Consider the following 18,773-nt stretch of genomic DNA (forward strand, 5'->3'; position numbering starts at 1 on the left):
AATTCTAAGTCTCCTCATAAGACTATTACAATAGTCTTCTTTTGGGGGGAGCAGGGCAATGAGGGTTAAGTGACTTGCCCAGGGTCCACACAGCTAGTAAGTGTTAAGTGTCTGAAGCTGAATTTGAACTCAGGTCCTCCTGAATCCCACGGCCAGTGCTTATCCACTGTGCCACCTAGCTGCCTCCTGTTGTTTTACTTTTAAAGTCTTTCTCACCATAGTACACAATGCCTTTGCAATCTTATTATATTTTACTCTGATTCCCATTCTCTGTAATACATCCAGAATTGCCTTGTTTCTATTCCCCATTCATAACACTCCTTCTACGTAATCTGTTTTTTTCAAGTGGCTGTTCAAGGAACTAGGCCTGGAATGTACTCCCTCCTTACCTTCCCCCTCTTAGAATCCCTTGTTTCTTCCAAAACCAGGGAAGAAGCGCTAGTCCTCGAGTCAGAAAGATATGAGTTGAAATCCAGCTGCAGACACTTTCTAGTTATGTGACCCTGGGCAAGTCGCTTAACTTCCATTTGCCTCAGTTTCCTTATCTATGAAATGGGGGTAATAATAAATAGCATCTACCTCCCAGGGTAGTGAGCATCAAATGAGACAATAACTGTAAAACTCTTAGCACACTGACTGGTACATTGTAAGAACTATATAAATGATTAAAAAACAAACCTTCAGCTCAGATGCTACCTTCCATGTGAATCCATTTCTGTTCCCCCAGCTCCTAGTGCCCATTCCTACAAAATTTCCTTGGGTTTATTTTTTACATATTTATGTAATGGGAGAACTGGCCAAGGGGAGGCTCATCCCTGGATGTGCATTCACAACTACTTTGCTGATCCTCACTCACATGGAAGAGGCGGGGGTGCCTTCTTCTAGAAAGGTATGATGATATATAAGAAAAGGGTCCTGTTTCCTGATTTGGAGAATGAGCAGATACTCTACTTGTTTCCAATCCACTTACCTGATGGTGAATAAAAGGACTCCTTAATGACTACTGAGCATGTATTCAAAAGACACTAACTAGCCAAAGTGATCCTTCTGTCTTTCAAGTTTGGCTCAGTTTTATATAAGGGACAAGGACTGCTCTAAACTTCTGAGTGGAGAGAGAGAGAGTGATCTAGCACCAGTGGTCTATTCTCCCCAACATGTTCAATTTGAAGCAATGAGCAAAAGCCTATGCTCTTGTTTTATTTGCATTGTGCCTATTCTTTCTTGTATTTGGTGTAGAGATTTATTGCAAATGAATGGACTAGGCTGTGACCCTGTGAGCTTTGAAAGGTCAGAAGAATAAGTCATCAGAGATGACTGGATCTCTGATAGGATAGGTAGATAGGAATTCATGCCAGGGTTTGTGGTCAGCCAAGATAAGGGAGGAGCAAAGGCCCAAGTCACCTGCTTGACCCAGTATTTTTTTTAATAGAATTTTATTTTCCAAAATATATGTAAAAACAAAATTTTAACATCAATTTTTAAAGAACTTTGTGTTCCAACTTCTCTTCTACCCCATTCCCACCCCCCACCCACAAGAAACTCAAGTAATTAAAAATAAGTTATACATGAGTAGTCATGGAAAAATTCCCATATTAGCTAGTTGTGAGAGAAAACAGTAAAAAAAACCTTCAGATTAATGAATTGTCAAGAGGAAAAGAAAAAAAATTAAATGTATTTCCATCTGTTTTCAGATACTATCGAGTTCTTTCTCTATAGATGGGCTGCAATCTTCATAGGTCCTTCAGGGTTATATTGGATCATTGCCTTGCTGAAAATAACCACATACTTCCCCAACAGATCATCCCCCAACAAAGTAGGTACCATACATTTTGCCAATATAATCAATCATCATAACTATTTCCCTCCATCCCACTCCCTTACCATGACATTTACTCTATCTTCTTTTTACCTATTCCCTCCTCAAAAGTGTTTTACTTCTGACTATCCTCTCCTCACTCTGTACTCCCCCTTTTCACCCTTCCTTCCATATCCTCTTCCCATCCTACTTTCCTGCAGGGTTAAATAGATTACTCCTCCCATTTGGGTATGAAATCTATTCCCCCCCATGAGCCCACTCCAATGAGATCAGGGTCCCTAAGCTAATTCTGTGGTTCTAAATTTTTCTTCCTCCCTCCCTCCTCAAACCCTCCCTATGAGATCAAGCAATTCAATATTTCATACTTGTGCAGTAATGCAGAAACATCTTATCTTCCTTGAAAGTGTTTTGCTTTTTACTCCTCTTTCCTCCAATCTGCCCTTCCTCCTTCCCTTCTTCCCCCTCCCCTTTTCTCCCTTCCCTCCCTCGCAGCAAAAATATATTACTATACCTACTTGAGTATGTATCTTAGTCCTTCTTTGAGCCAATTCTGATGATATCAAGGTTCACTCACTCCCCAGCTCCTTCCCCTCTTCTACTATCCTCCATAAGCTTTTTTCTTGTTTCTCCTTCATGTGAACTACCTCTCCCCATACCATCTCTCCCCTTCTGCCTCCCCCAGTTTATTCCTCCTAACACCTCAACTCTATTTTAATGATGTCCTCATGGATTAGTCAGGTGGCACAGTGGACAAAGCACCAGCCCTGGACCCAGGTGGCCCCAAGCCCAAATCCAGCCCCAGACATAATACAACCTACACTGTCTGCCCCTCAAAGAACAAAACATAAATGCTTACAGATATCATCCCTGCTTATTCACTTCAGACCTGTGTCCTCTGTGAATTCCTTACTGAGATAGTTCTTATTATTTGAAGTATTATCTTCCCATGTAGGAATTTAAAGAGTTGATCTTTTAGTCTCCCTCATGAAGTACTTTTTCCTATTTATCTTTTTATGCTTCTCCAGGGTCTTGTATTTGAAAGTCAAATTTTCTATTCCAGTTCAGGTCCTTTTCATCACAAATTCTTGAAAGACCTCTTTCTCATTGAAATCCCACTTTTGCCTTTGAAAAATTATGCTCAGTTTTGCTGGGTATGTGATTTTTGGCTGTAGTCCCAGTTCCTGTGCCCTCTGGAATATCATATTCCATGCCTTCAGTCCTTTAATGTAGAAGCTGCTAGATCTTGCTTTTATCCTTATTGGAGCTGCACAGTATTTGAATGCTTTTTTTTCTAGCTGCTTGTAGTATTTTCTCCTTCAACCTGGGAGTTCTGGATTTGGCTATAATATACCTGGAGGTTTTCTTTTTGGGGATCTCTTTCAGGAGGTGATCAGTGGATTCTTTCATTTCTATTTTAGCTTCTGCTTCTAGAATATCAGGGCAATTTTCCCTCACAATTCTTGGAGGATGGTGTCTAAGCTTTGTTTTGGTCATGGTTTTCAGGTAGTCCAGTGATTTTCAAATTATCTCTCCAGATTATTTTCAGTTCAGCTATTTTTTCCAAGGAGATATTTCACATTGCCTCTATTTTTTCATTCAATTGGATTTGCTTTACTGTGTTGGGTTTCTCATAAGGTCACTAGCTTCCATTTGTTCAATCCTAATTCTTAGGCAGTATTTTTATCTGGCAGTTTTTTTAATCTCCTTTTCCAATTGGCTTTCAACTGTTGACTTTTTTCTCATGATCCTCCTGCATTGCTCTCATTTCCCTTTCCATTCTTTCCTCCCTTTCTCTACATTTTCTTTCTATTTCTCCTACTGTCTCTTCAAAGTCCCTTTTGAGAGCTTCCATGGCCTGAGACCTGTTCATATGTTTTCTTGGATGCTTTGGATGTGGAGCTTTGACCCTGGTATTATCTTCTTCTTCTTCTGAGGATGTACTGTCCACCTTACCCCCAAAGAAGTTTTTGATGGTCTTCTGCTTTCTTTGCCTACTCTCCTGGCTTACTATTTTTGGCTTTTAACTCCTTCTTAAAGTGTGGCTCTGTGTCCCGGACACACTGTTCAAGCTACAGCGTGGCCCAGGTGATGGTTGGGCTTTTACTCAGCCTGCCTGGCCTCGATTTCATTTCATTTTCAACTTTCCCACTGGGCCTTGGGGGTGGGGGTGGGGCTGCTTCTCAGCTCTGCTCCTGTTCCCAGCTTCAGAGGGACCCAGGTGTTTTGGTTTGAGGGGGGGCAGGTTTTAATCTCACCTGACCTGTTCTCAGGTCCAGGGATAACGTCAGGCAACTTACTTAACAACCAACAGCAAAGCTTCTGTGGTGTGGTTCTCAGCTTCTGATGAGACTGCTCTCCTGTTCCTCTCCCCCACTTGGGCTTTCTGCTGCTCAGGATTTATTCATGGTTGCCTGCTGGGGTGTGACAGTCGAATCCTTCCCCTCAGTCCACTGGTACCCCTTGCACTTACCCCCCCACGCCAGCTGTTCAGCCAGACACGTGCTCAGTTTCAGAAGACCTAGTGCTGCAGCCAATTCAGAGGCAATGGGGCAAACTCTTCTTGGCTGACTTCTTATCAAGAGAAAACTAATCTCCTTCTCTGGGTGTTTTATTCAGATGTATATCACCCTTGCCATGGGGACCACAGAGTGTGCGCTCCTAGCCGCAATGGCCTATGATCGTACAGAGCCATCTGTAATCCCCTCAGATACCCAGTAATCATGAACAAGAGACACTGTCTGGAACTGGCAGTTACAGCCTGGATTGTGGGTTTTCTCAACTCGGGTATGGAAACGTTCTTGTGATGGAATTGCCCTTTTGTGGGAAAACAGTACTTAATCATTTTCTTTGTGAAATCTTAGCTATCCTAAACCTGGCATGTGGAGATATCTCTTGAATGAGATCATCATGTTGATAGACAGCATAGTACTTGCATTTTCTCCATTATTTTTCATTATTATCTCCTATATTTTATTCTCTCTGCCATCCTGAGAATTAGCTCTGCAGAAGGGAGGAAAAAAAGCCTTTTTCTACTTGTTCAGCGCACTTGACTGTAGTGACTGTGTTTTACGGGACCATCCTCTTCATGTATATGAAACCCAAATCCAAAAATTCAATTACAGACAAATTTATTACATTGTTCTATATTCAGTGGTGACCCCCTGTTGAACCATATCATATATAGTCTGCGAAATAGGGAGGTGAATGCAGCCATGAGAAATGTGCTGAAAAGACTTCTATTCAAGAGAAGTCCATGAGATGCTTCATTATTCTTATATAAGCAAGGTGAAAGTTGAGTTGATATTATAATTTAGATGTTCTGGGTGTTTAATCTTCTTATTTTTTGAAAAAAGAGGTTTCAAATGTGAGCATAACAAAATTACTGAAGATGAACAATCACCCTCTAATTTTATGTGAACATTCTTCTAAAATATACTGCCTGAATTTTGCAAAGTAGATAAGGGGGTGAAAAATGAATGCGTCCTTAGCATTGTTACCTGCCTCTGCACAAATTCAAAGAGATTTCTTGTCCATATTTAAGGGCACCAAATAAAACTTAATCTGTTTTGGAATTGACCCACATTAGGAGCTCACCAAAAAACACCATCCTAGCTCCCAATCCCCATCCCCACAACAATCATATGGTTTTTTTCCCAAGACCATGCACGAAATGTTATAAAATTGGAAACATCTCCCTCTTTTTATCTTCCAAATGATACAGAGTTTCCTTTCAATGCTATTTTTTTCCTATTGAGTTCTTGCCCCTCCACAGAGTGTAATGAAAGAAGCTGGTTGACAGAGATTAGCAAAACCCAGCCCAGAAGAACATCCACACCAGAGCTGAGGGTAAAGGATGTGGTCCAAGTAAAGATATCAGTGCGTCAATAGAAAGCCAGGCTAAGGTGAAAACTCGATGTTTCCAAAGGCAACCAATCCGGAATCCTAAATGGGAATCTATGAAATGAGCATGAGTGTAAAAGATCCAAAATGGAGGAAAGGAAGGTAATCCACACAGAACATTGCTGAGAGTACTACAGAGGAGGATAAGTAGAATTGAGAGTTGCCAGTTTCTTTCGTGCAAGGTGTCAGCCCAACATCATGGGCCTGGTATATTAGCAGTTCTCTTTCATAAATCTTCTATGTCCATTCCCTGTGGGCCCAATTTTTCATTGACCAATCAACCCACTATCATTTATTAAGTGTCTCTTATGTACTAGATATTTGGTCACATGCTTGAATATCACATTCTATGGGGCAGATAATGTGTGAACATAAAATGATATAAAAAATAAAGACAAGTTAATTCATGTAGGAGGGGAGATACTAGAGGCTGGCAGAGATCAGAAAAGGCTTATATAGGAGCAAAACTTTGACGAAAACCAAGGAGTCTAAGATATAAAACTAAAGAGGGATTGCATTCCAGGCATGAAGGACCATGAGGGAAAGTTGTACAAGTCTGTTTTTGTTTGTTTCTTTTGTGGGGCAGTGGGGGTTAAGTGACTTGCCCAAGGTCACACAGCTAAGAGGTGTCAAGTGTCTGAGGCCAGATTTGAACTCAGATCCTCCTTAATCCAGGGCCAGTGCTTTATCCACTGCACCACCTAGCTGCCCCCTTGATTGTTTGTTTTTGTGGAAAGTTGTATAAGTCTGAAAAGACAGTGATTTGGTGTCAGATTATGAGGGGGTTTGAAAGTCAAACATAAACACTTCATTTGATCCTAGCAGTAATAGGGAACCATTAAAGTTTATTGAGCAGAAGAATGATATATTCAGACCTATGCTTTGATAATATCAGTTTGACAATTGTGTAGAAAATGGATTGAAATGGAGCAAGACCTGAGACAAGGTAACAAATTGTGAGATTACTACAATAGTCCAGGATAGAAGAAATGAGGGCTTTAACTAGGTTAGTGACCATATAAGTACAGAGAAGAAGGGAAAAAGAAAGATATTGTGGAGGCAGAATCAATAAGACTTAGCAGCTGATCAAATTTAGGGTGAAGAAGAAGGAGCTGAGGATGACTCCAAGGGCATGCACCTGTGTACAAATACTTCGATCTCAACTGATCCCTTCCACTGATCCAACATTCTCCTCACTTTCCATGCTTATCTGGCAGTACTCATGATATCACTGGATTTAGACATAGAAAGGAATATATCCTCTTATTCTGAAAATTTCCAGTGAGGAAATGAAAACAGAGAGAGCAAATAACCTATACAAGACATAGTTTCAGGATTCAAATCCCAGTCTATTGACTCCAGATTCAATGCTCTTCCCATTTCTGTATCCCCACCTTGTCTCCTACAGTCAAAGACTCATCATTTAGAGCCACGTCACCATAGTGGGGGATAGCTAGATGGCCCACTGTATAGAGCACTGGGCCTGGAGTCAGAAAGACCAGAGATCAAATTTAACCTCAGATACTTACTAGCTATATTTCCTTGGGCAAGTCACTTAACACCTGCCAGTATAAAAACTGGAGAAGGAAATGGTAAACAATTCCTATATTTTATTTTACTTAATAGTATTTTATTCTCTCATATATGTGTGTGTGTGTGTGTGTGTGTGTGTGTGTGTGTGTGTGTGTGTGTGTGAAGACAGCTTTCAACATTTATTTTTGTAAGATACGGAGTTGCAAATTTTTCTCCCTCCCTCTCTCCACTCCCTAAGACAGAAAGAAATTTAATATGGGTTATACATATGCCATCACGTTAAACATATTTCCACATTAGTCATGTTATGAAAGAAGAATCAGAATAAAAAGGAAAAAACACTAGAAAGAAAAAACAAAACAAGTGAAAATAGTATGCCTCAATCTGCATTCAGACTCCATAGTTCTTTCTCTGGATTTGGATATCATTTTCCATTATGAATTCTTTGGAATTGTCTGGGATCATTGTATTGCTGAGAAAAGCTAAGTCTATCTTAGTTGGTCATCACACAACATTCCTATTACTGTGTATAATGATCTTGGGGTTCTGCTCACCTAACTCAGCACCAGTTCAGGTAAGTCTTTCTAGGTTTTTCTGAAAGCTGCCTGCTCCATCATTTCTTACAGCACAATAGTGTTCCATTACATTAACATCCCACAACTTGTTCAGCATTCCTCAATCAATGGGCATCCCATCAATTTCCAATTCTTTGCCACCACAAAAAGAGCAGCTATAAATATTTTTGTGCATGTGGGTCCTTTTCTCTTTTCATGATCTCTTTAGTAGTGGTATTGCTGGGTCAAAGGGTATGCAGTTTTATAGTTCTTTAGGCATAGTTTCCAAATTGCTCTCCAGAATGGTTGGATCAGTTCACAACTCCCCCAACAATGCATTAGTGTTCCAATTTTCCCACATCGTCTCCAATATGTATCATTTTCCTTTTTTTTTGTAATATTAGCCAATCTGAAAGGTGTGATGTCATACTCCAGAGCTGTTTTAATTTGCATTTCTCTAATCAATAATGATTTAGAACATTCATATGGTTATAGATAGAATTAAGTTCTTTTGTCTGAAAACTGTTCAAATCCTTTGAACAGTTTTCAATTGGGGAATGACATGAATTCTTATAAATTTGACTCAGTTCTCTTTATGTTTTTCAAATGAGGCCTTTATCAGAAACACTGGCTATAAAAATTGTTTCCTAGCTTTCTGCATTCCTTCTAATCTTGGTTGCATTTTTTTGTTCGTGCAAAAACTTTTTAATTGAATGTAATCAAAATGATCCATTTTATATTTTATAATGTTCTTTAACTCTTGTTCTGTCATAAATGCTTCCCCTCTCCATAGATCTGGCAGGTAAACTATTTCTTCCTCTCATAATTTGCCCATGGTATCACCCTTTGTATGTAAGTTATGTACCTATTTTGGCCCTTGGCATATTGTATACAATATACCAAATACCTTACAAGGTACTGGTTTAGTCCTAGTTTCTGCCATACTATTTTCCAGTTTTCTCAGCAGTTTCTGTCAAATAGTGAGTTCTTATACCAGAAGGTGGTGTCTTTGGGTTTATCACACAGTGAATTACTATATTCATTGACTACACTGTCTTGTGTGTTTAACCTATTCCACAGATGCACCACTCTGTGTCTTAGCCAGTACCAAAGAATTTTGATGATTGCTGCTTTGAAATATAGTTGATTTTGTTTTGGTTTTTTGCGGGTCAACAAGGGTAAAGTGACTTGCCCAGAGTCACATAGCTGGTGTCAAGTGTCTGAGGCTGGATTTGAACTCAGGTCCTCCTGAGTCTAGGGCCGGTGCTTTATCCACTGCACCACCTAGCTGCCCCCTGAAACATAGTTTTAATCTGGTACAGCTAACCCACCTTCCTTTGAAATTTTTTCATTAATTCCATTGATATTCTTGACCTTTTGTTCTCCCATATTATTGTTATGATTTTTTCTAGCTCTATAAATGGTATGGCACTGAAACAGTAAATGAATTTAAATAGAATTGTCATTTTTATTACATTAGCTCAGTCTACCCATGAGCAATTGATATTTTTCTAAATGTATAGATATGATTCTATTTGTTTGAAAGTGTTTTGTAATTCTATTCATATAGTTCCTGAGTTTGTCTTAGCAGGTAGACTCCCAAATATTTTGTATCATCTGCAGATATTTTAGATGAAATTTCTCTATCTCTTACTGATGGAACTTTGTTGGTCATATATATATATATATATATTATATAAATGCTGATGATTTATGTAGCCTTATTTTATATCCTGCAACTTTGCTAAAGTTATTAATTGTTTCAAATAGTTTTCTAGTTGATTATCTAAGTCTACCATCATGTCATCTTCAAAGAATAACAGTGTTGTTTCTTCATTGCCTGTTCTAATTCCTTTAACTTCGCTTTCTTCTTTTATTGCTAAAGTTAACATTTCTAGGATGATATTGAATAATAGTAGTTATGATAGGTGTCCTTGTTTCACCACTGATCTTATTAGGAATATTTCTAGCTTATCCCCATTACACAAAGTACTTGCTGATGGTTTAGATAGATACCGCTTATCATTTTAAGGAAAATTCCATTTGTTCCTCTGATCTTTACAGTTTTTCATAGGAATGGGTGCTGTATTCTGTCAAAAGATTTCTCTGCATCTATTGATTTAATGATATGGTTTCAGTTATTTTTGTTATCGATATGGTCAATTATGTCTATAGTTTTCCTAATATTGAACCATCCCTGTATTCCTGGTATAAATCCCACATGGTCATAGTTTATTATTCTGAGGTAAATGACTGTAATCTCTTTGTTAACATTTCATTTAAAAATTTTGTCTCAATATTCATTAGGAAAATTAGTCTATAATTTTTTTTTCTATTTTGACTCTTTTTAAAGGTTTTGGTATCCTGGTTTGATAGCACCATATTTGTTTCATAAAAGGAATTTGGTAGGACTCCTTCTTTGCCTATTTTTCTAAATACTTCATATAGTGTTGGAATTAATTGTTCTTTAAAATTTTGGTACAATTCATTTGTAAATCCATCTGTTCTTGGAGATTTTTTTCTTAGGGAGTTCATTAATGGCTTGCTCAATTTGTTTTTCTACAATGGACTTTTTAAAGTATTTTATTTCCCCTTTTGTTAATGTGAGCAATTGATCTTTTGTAAATACTCATCCATTTCATTTAGATTGTCAATTTTTTTTAAAATTACCAATTCTTTTAATCAAGTACAAGGGTCTCAGGTTAAGAACCCTTACAACAGTAGCTTGCAATATGCTGCCCATACTTGCAGATTGATGTGGAGGAAATGGGGAGGTTTTTCCTGGGGACAATAGAGGGTGGGAAGGAATAGGGAGAGGTAATTTTGGAGCCAAGACTGTGGAGCAGAGGTCAACAGAGCATAAGAGCAAATAGTGGGGAGCTTTGGATAACCTCAGTATCAGTTCCTGAGACATGTATGTGGGAGACAGGGAGGAAGGGAGAGGCAGTGCCAGGAGGTTGAGAAGAGCAGTGAAAGGAAGCAGGAAAAAAAAAAAACTTCACAATTGTCCATGGAGATAGCATTTCACATCTCAGGCAGCTCAGGAGCTCATAACACTCCCTTGATTCAAGATTCATGTTTCATAGTATTGTATATTTAGAGCTAGAAGGGATCTTAGATGCCCTCAAATACAAACTCCCCTCATTTTACAGAGGGGAAAAAACGAGGCCCAGAGACTTTAAGTGACTTCCCCTAGAGTCACACAGTTAATAAGTACCTGAGACAGGATCTGAACCCATGTATTTTTGAATCCAAGTACCTTATCACTATACACAGCAGGCTATCTCTCCATCCAGTGTGCCTCCAACTTGAAAAGTACAGTATTCTAAGTTGCACAATTCTCTGATTCAGCTCAGTCACTGACATCATTCACTCTCCCATCTTTTAACTTTTTTAACCAATGAAGCGAGTTTTTTAACCAGTGAAGTGTTGATTGCTCAGAAAGTAGATGAGGCAGTAATATAACTTCAAAACCTTAGTCATCCCAGAGACAGGGTAGGAGATGGATAAATCATATAAACCCTAGAAAAGAACCCTGCTCTTTCCATTCATCTCTATTTGTGGTGGGGCTTTCCTTGGCTTCCTCAATTTACTTTTGAAGAACAAAAATGGGATTTTGACTTTCCTGTGTCCTAAAGCTACAACCCACTTTGCAGCATTTCTTATGAAAATTTTATTGAGTTCTGCCAATGCTAGCAATAATAAAGATAAGATTTTATTTGTTTGCTAAGTTCATCAAACTTCTTATTTATTACTAACTGTAGTGTAGATTTAAATTTTAGGGTTTTTTTAAGCTAGATTGTCAAATTTATTGACAGAAAGTTGGGAAAATAACTCTTATTTCTTTAACTTCCTCTTTATTGGTGGTGAATTCACCCCTTTCATTTTTGATATTGTTAATTTGGTTTTCTTCTTTCTTTTTTTTAAAAAATCAAATTAACCAAATGTTTATTTTATTTTTTCATAAAGACTACTCTTAGTTTTATTTGTTAAATCAATTGTGTTTTTTTTCTTTTCAATTTTATTAATCTCTCCTTTGATTTTCAGAATTTCTAATTTGGTATTTAATTGGGGATTTTTATATTGTTCTTTTTCTAACCTTTTGAGTTCCATGCCCAATTCATTGATCTCTTCTTTCTCTATTTTATTCATGTAAGCATTTAGAGATAGAATTTCTCCTAAGTACTCCTTTGACTGCATCCCATAAATTTTGGTATGTTGGTTCATTATTGTAATTTTCTTTGATGAAATTATTGATTGTTTCTATGATTTCTTGTGCTAACTACTCGTGCTTTAATATGAGATGTTTTAGTTTCCAACTAATTTTTGGTCTATCTTTCCATGACCCTTTATTAGATATAATTTTTATTGCATCATGATCTGAAATGGTTGCATTTAATATTTCTGCTTTTGTGCATTTTATTGCGAGGTTGTTATGCTCAATATTTGCTGAGAACTAGGTATATTCTTTTCTATCCCATTCAGTTTTCTCCAGAGGTCTATCATACCTACAATTTCTAAAATTCTATTCACCTCTTTAACTTCTTTCTTGTTTATTTTGTGAGGTAGGGGGTTTGAAGTTTTCCACCAATATAGAATATAGTTTGCTATCTATTTCTTCCTATAACTCACTTAACTTCTCTGCCAAGTATTTGGATGCTATATCACTTGGTGCATTTGTGTTTGTTATTGATAGTACTTCATTGCCTATGGTACCTTTTAGCAAGATGTAGTTTCCTTCCTTATCTCTTTGAATTAGATTTATTTTTGCTTTTGCTTTGTCTGAGATAAGGATGTCTATTGCTACTTTTTTACTACAGTTGAAGCATAATATAATCTGCTCCAGCCTTTTACCTTTACTTTGTATATCTCTCTGCTTCAAATATATTTCTTGTAAACAGGATATTGTAGATTCTGGTTTTAATTCACTCTGCTATTCTCTTCTGTTTTATGCAAAAGTTTATCCCATTCACATTCACAGTTATGATTACTGTGTATTTCCCTCTATATTATCCCCATCCCCCATTTATATTTTTTCTCTCTTTTCACCCTTTCCTTCCTCACTAGTGTTTTGCTTCTGACCACTGCCTCCCTCAATCTGTCCTTTTCACTTTCCTTTCCCCTTTCCCCTCCTACTTCTGCTTTCTATTCTATCAGCACTTCCCCACCCCACCCCCACCTCCCTTTTCTTATATTTGAAAATTAAATTTTCTGTTCAGCTCTGGTCTTTTCATCAGCAGAGTTTGGAAGTCCCCTATTCTATTGAATGTCCATCATTTCCCCTGAATGATTATAATCAGTTTTGCTAGGTGGTTGATTCTTGGCTGTAATCCAAGCTCCTTTTGCTTTGAGCAATATATTCGAAGCCTTCAGATCCTTTAATGTAGAAGCTGATAAGTCCTGTGTAAAATCCTGACTGTGGCCCCTTGATATTTGAATTGTTTCTATCTGGTTACTTGAAGTATTTTCTCCTTGACCTGATAATTCTTGAATGTGTCTACAATATCCCTTAGAGTTTTCATTTGGGGATCTCTTTCAGGAGGTGATTGGGGGGTTCTTTCAATGACTGTTTTGCATTTTGATTCTAGTATATCAGGGCAAGTTTTCCTTGATAATTTTTGAAAGATGCTGTCCAGGATCTTTTTTTGATCATGGCTTTCAGGTAGTCCCAATAATCCTTAATTTATCTCTTCGGAATCTATTTTCTAGGTCAGTTGTTTGTACACGGAGGTATCTTACATGTTTGGGGGTTTTTTTTTTACAGTTTTTCATTCTTTTCTTTTGACTGATTCTTGATATCTCATAGAGTCATTATGTTCCACATGCCAAATTCTAATTTTTAAGTAATTATTTTATTCCATTAGGTTGGTTAGAGGTACAAAAACCTCCTTTTCCATTTGGTCAATTCTACTTTTGAAGGAGTTGTTTTCTTCAGTTGGTTTTTTTCCATTTGGATAATTATATTTTTTAAGAAATGTTTTTCTTTTTTCAAGCTGTTGACTTTTCTCTTGCAATCACTCTTATTTCTTTTCCCAATTTTTTCTTCTTCTACCTCTCTTATTTGATTTTTAAATCCTTTTTGAGCTCTTCCAAAAAAGGCATTTTGGACTTGGGACCAATTCATATTCTTCTTTGAAGCTTCACATGTAGTCATTTTGACATTGTCCTCTTCTCAGTTTATATTTTGAGCTTCCCAGTCACCATAGTAGTTTTCTATGATCATGGATTTTTTTCTGCTTTTTTTTTTTTTGTTCATCTTTACGCCATTTTTATTACTATTAAAAGTAGTCTCTGCTCCTTGGGCACAATGTGTTCTGGCCCCACATTTCTTGCACTGGGGGCCAGGAACTTGTTCAGTGGTTTTCTGTGCTGGGGCTCCTGGACTTGCAACTTACCCATTGTGCTGGGGTGGCCTGGCATAGTCATGCCTGTTGTGCTGGTGTTCCCAGGCTGGTACTTTACTACTGCACAGGGGGCGGAGACCTCTCATTATGGCTTTCTGTGCACTATCCTGCTGAGCCAGTATTAAGGGGCCTCAAGTTTCTGATCTGTGCTGTGGCTAAGAGCCTCCCACTGGACCTAGCCTGGACACTACCTGTGCTGGGCTGCGGCTCTCCTTCTACTCAAGCAAAATAGACCTATTCTGAAGTCCCGTCTGAGTTATCTTGAACCAGAAGTTGTTTTACTTCATGGTTTTGTGAGTTCTGTCACTTTAGAAGCCAGTAGAGACCTTGATTTAACATTGTTTTTGAGGGAAACTAAGGAGAGCCCAGAAAATTTCCTGGCTTCTCTCCATCTTGGCTCCACCCTCTTTCCAAGAAAACCCCATGCACAATTTGTCCATGAGGTGATGAAGAATTGGACTTGCCTGAATTACTGAACAATACCACTATAGTGTAGTGAGGAATTATCATGGAGAAAGCAAACACACATATATGTGAAGGACTTCAAATGAACAACTTATCTTTCTTAGCACAGAACAGTTGTTAACTTCTGCAGCCTTCTATAACAGTTAAATGTGACAACAGACATTCAAAGTTGTCATGTGATGAAAAAAAGACCACTTCTTTCTCAAAGCACACCAGTAGGATTCTATTAAAGGAACATGAAAGACATAGATACATATATATTGAAGCAGATATTTCATTATGAATACAAGTCCTCTTCATCTTTTCAGGGCTTTAAAAAAGGCTTAAATACCCTTTAAGAATAATCCAAGTAGCAAGAGAAGGAAACATGTTTTAAATAAAAGTTCAGGGGGGCAGCTAGGTGGTGCAGTGGATAAAGCACTGGCCTTGGATTCAGGAAAACCTGGGTTCAAATAGGGCCTCAGACACTTGACACTTATTAGCTGTATCACCCTGGGCAAGTCCACTTAACCCTTATTATCCCACAAAATAAAATTAAAATCTCAATAAATAAATAAATAAGATCAGGGAGTACATGCCTCCTCACTTTGGATTGAATGGGTAACAAATTTTCTAGGAAGGAGTTCTTATGTCAAAAGAGGAAAGATACAAAGACACCTTTCTCTTTCCTCCACAATCAAGAATTCCTTTCAGGTGTGATCCAGTGTCACTTCCCTTTAGTTCATAGACTGTGTCATATAGGTTCTGGTCTTTGGATTTGTGGTTCTTCTTTCTCAACCATGATAATGATACTACTCTGATCCTGGATGAAACCTCCATCTTTATCCCTCCCAAACTTTTCTTATGTTTTCGAAAAGGGTGAGATTCTCAAATCCAGGACTTTGAGCCAAGTACAGAGTACAAACCCACTATACCAAGAATAAAACTATGTAAATTAGGGTTAATAAGGAAGCCTATTATATTAACCTATAAAGATTCTTCTGAAGCTCAATTCTGTAAATCCGTGTAGAAGCTCTTCCTCCCAAAACTATATGTCATCTATAAATAGAATGAATACTAAAGTCCATTGATAAAAAATGCTAAGGAAAAATAGTTTAAGAACAATCGAGACCTACTTTTAAGATTCTATGTGATGTCTCCCTTTAAATTGTCATGAATTTGGTATCACTAATTGGAGTCCAGTCATTCTATTCAGACAGCATAAAGTCAATCAAAACATATTACTATACACCTTGCATCATTCCATTTTCACCACAAGAAAATTATTGGTCAACCTTGCTTATGATTAGCAAATTCCAAAAGGCTTCATTTTAGGCTAGGAGCTGGATTCATGCTACAACAGATATTAGTGTGCATGTCCACTCTAGGTAAGGGAGATCTCAAGGAACCCATATGTGGAGAGGATGATGATTCCTGATTTAGAATGCTTCACTTATGCCAGTTATTAGACAGTTAACTAGCATTTATTAAAGGCCTGCTGTGCAGCAGATACTATGATAAGCACTGAGGATATAAAGCTAAGAAAGAACCAAAACCAAAGTCCTCTATTTTCAAGAAGTTCACAGTCTAATAGGGGTGGTGTATAGCATGCAAACTAGTAGGTGCAAATAAGATACATGCAGTATATTTGCCAGAGAAAAGGTATTAAGATAAGAGAGGACTGGGGAAAGGCCTTCTTGATGTAGGCTAGACTGTAGCTGAGGCTTGACAGATGCAAGGCAAACTAGGAACTATGTTGTACGTCATGAGAGAGATAAGAGGGGTTCCAGGAATGATAGCTAGTGAAAATACTCAGAATCAGAGGCTGGAATATATGAGAGGAATTTCAAGGGGGTCCCTCTCATTGGAATACAGAGTATATGTATGAGGAGTACCGTGTAAGAAGACCTGAAGGGTAGGAAGGGGTGAGGTTATAAAGGGCTTTAAAAGCCAAAAAGAATTTTAAATTTGATCCCAAAGGCAATATGGACATACTATAGTTTATCTAATAGGAAAATGATGTGATCAGATGTAGAAGACCTGAAGGATAGGAAGGGGTGAGGTTTTAAAGGGCTTTAAAAGCCAAAAAGAATTTAAATTTGAATCCCAAAGGCAATATGGACATACTATAGTTTATCTAACAGGAAAATGATGTGATCAGATGTATATTTTTGGAAGATGACTTGGATAACTGAGTGAATTTTTTACTGCAATGATGAGAGAAAAAAAAGGCAAGGGCGATCAGCCACCAGGCTAATGCTAATAGTCCAGTTTTGAGGTAATGAAGGGCCAACACAAAGGTGGTTCATGTGTCAGAAGAGAAAAAGCAGCATTCACTTCCTAGAAAAGTTTAAAGAAATATGGAAAATTGGGCTGTCACCCAGATAATAATGTCAGTCCCTTGCTATTTGAGTTGACAAAATGAGACCTGAAAGTCTTTCTATTTTACATATTACTTAATGTGGCATCAATTAAAGCAGCATGGTAGTTTTGTGCAATTAGACTTATGACATCATCCATAAAGCATCCTAAACTTGTTAACTTCCACATAGTTCTTACCAACAACTTTAAATTACTTCAGGGAATACATAAAGTCCCTAAGGAACACTGGGGTTCAAGGTAGTGGAATGGGGAGGGAAGTTAAGTTGGCGTCTAGAGCCAATGGCTGTTACCTTTAGAACATTCCAGGGTGCACAGACTACAGCAAACATTTAGGATTTATGGTAAAATAATGGTGCTCTCTTCTCTAATTAATGGTGTGACATTGGAGTAAAAGAGACATCGTTTGGTTTAGTTTGGCAATATCTTTAAAGATTTCTAAATTTAAATTATAAGAATCCCATCCTTTGTCCTATGACATGCATTAAGTCTAATCTAAGAAGTAAGATGCTTATATAAACAAACATTGTTAAAAATCATTTGCATCCATATTGAAGCCTGGAAAAATGGAGAAGAGAAATGTGCTTGGTTCTGCCTCAAACCACCATAGTATTATTGGAAATGTGTTTAAAATAGGTTATTTGTTTAAAAAGGTAGAATAGCAGCTATGTGGCTTGGCATGAACAGAAGAGGAACTCTGGATCTCACACTGGGAGGTAAATAAGAATTGTTGTCTGTAAAATATGGAAGGATGGGCAAAGGTTTAATGGAATAGTTAAGGGCAGAAATCAGATTACAAGGAACTACAGCATGACTGAGTGATGTGTAAATTGAAGATAGCCCATCTAAAATTTATCAATAATGGAAGAGATAGAGGGATGATAGAATGGTCAGGAGAGAAGTTTTCTTTAAGAGAAGGGAAGGCCTGAAAATGTGTGTAGGGAGGAAGGAGTCTGTGGAGAGGGAAAAATCAAAACTTATAAGAATTAATTTCTGGGGCAAACACCTTGAAAAGGATTGGGTCAAGAATAGTGATAGAGAAGTAAGTAGAAGCAGTAGAAATGCTTCTTCCTCAGAGATAAGGAAATAAAGGAAACTTTATGGAAAACTTTTGAGGAAGAGAGGAGAAAACTTGAGGAACCTCTGGTGGGAAAATCTATCATTACTTAGATCAGAAAAAGAAATTAACTTATTTTAACCAAATAGACGTAATTGAATTCAGTAAAAAATGGTATTTTATTCAGGGATATATGATGTTTAATTTAGATCTCCTATATTACCATTTTACAAGGAAAGTTGAAGTGTAAAAGGCCTGAATTGGTGTGAATGAATCAATGTAAAAAATAATTAGTACATCCTTACCATGTGCCAACCATTGTGCTATTCATTAGTAGTAAAAAATATGTGTTCTAGTCTTTTTGTTTTTGTTTTTTGTTTTTGCAGGGCAGTGAGGGTTAAGTGACTTGCCCAGGGTCACACAGCTAGTAAGTGTCAAGTGTCTGAGGCCAAATTTGAACTCAGGTCCTCCTGAATCCAGGGCCAGTGCTTTATCCACTGTACCACTTAGCTGCCCCTGGTGTTCTAGTCTTGACAATACTACTTACTAGTTGTGTGGCTTAAGGCAGCTTACTTGATACAGGGAATTTGTAGGGGAAGGCCATGATCTTGGGAGGGTCACTCAAGATATAGGAAAATGTCAGTGTGAGAAAATCTTATGTGTAAATACTCTATAATGCAGATCAG

General features: G+C 37.7%; 1 pseudogene; it reads left to right on the plus strand.

Moving 5' to 3' along the window:
* The first annotated feature begins 784 nt into the window (after positions 1–784).
* On the plus strand, positions 785–4,973 carry LOC122752770 (annotated as a pseudogene).
* Positions 4,974–18,773: the final 13,800 nt, after the last annotated feature.

This window comes from Dromiciops gliroides, chromosome 1, assembly GCF_019393635.1.
Source record: "Dromiciops gliroides isolate mDroGli1 chromosome 1, mDroGli1.pri, whole genome shotgun sequence".
In the NCBI taxonomy this organism is placed as follows: Eukaryota; Metazoa; Chordata; class Mammalia; order Microbiotheria; family Microbiotheriidae; genus Dromiciops; species Dromiciops gliroides.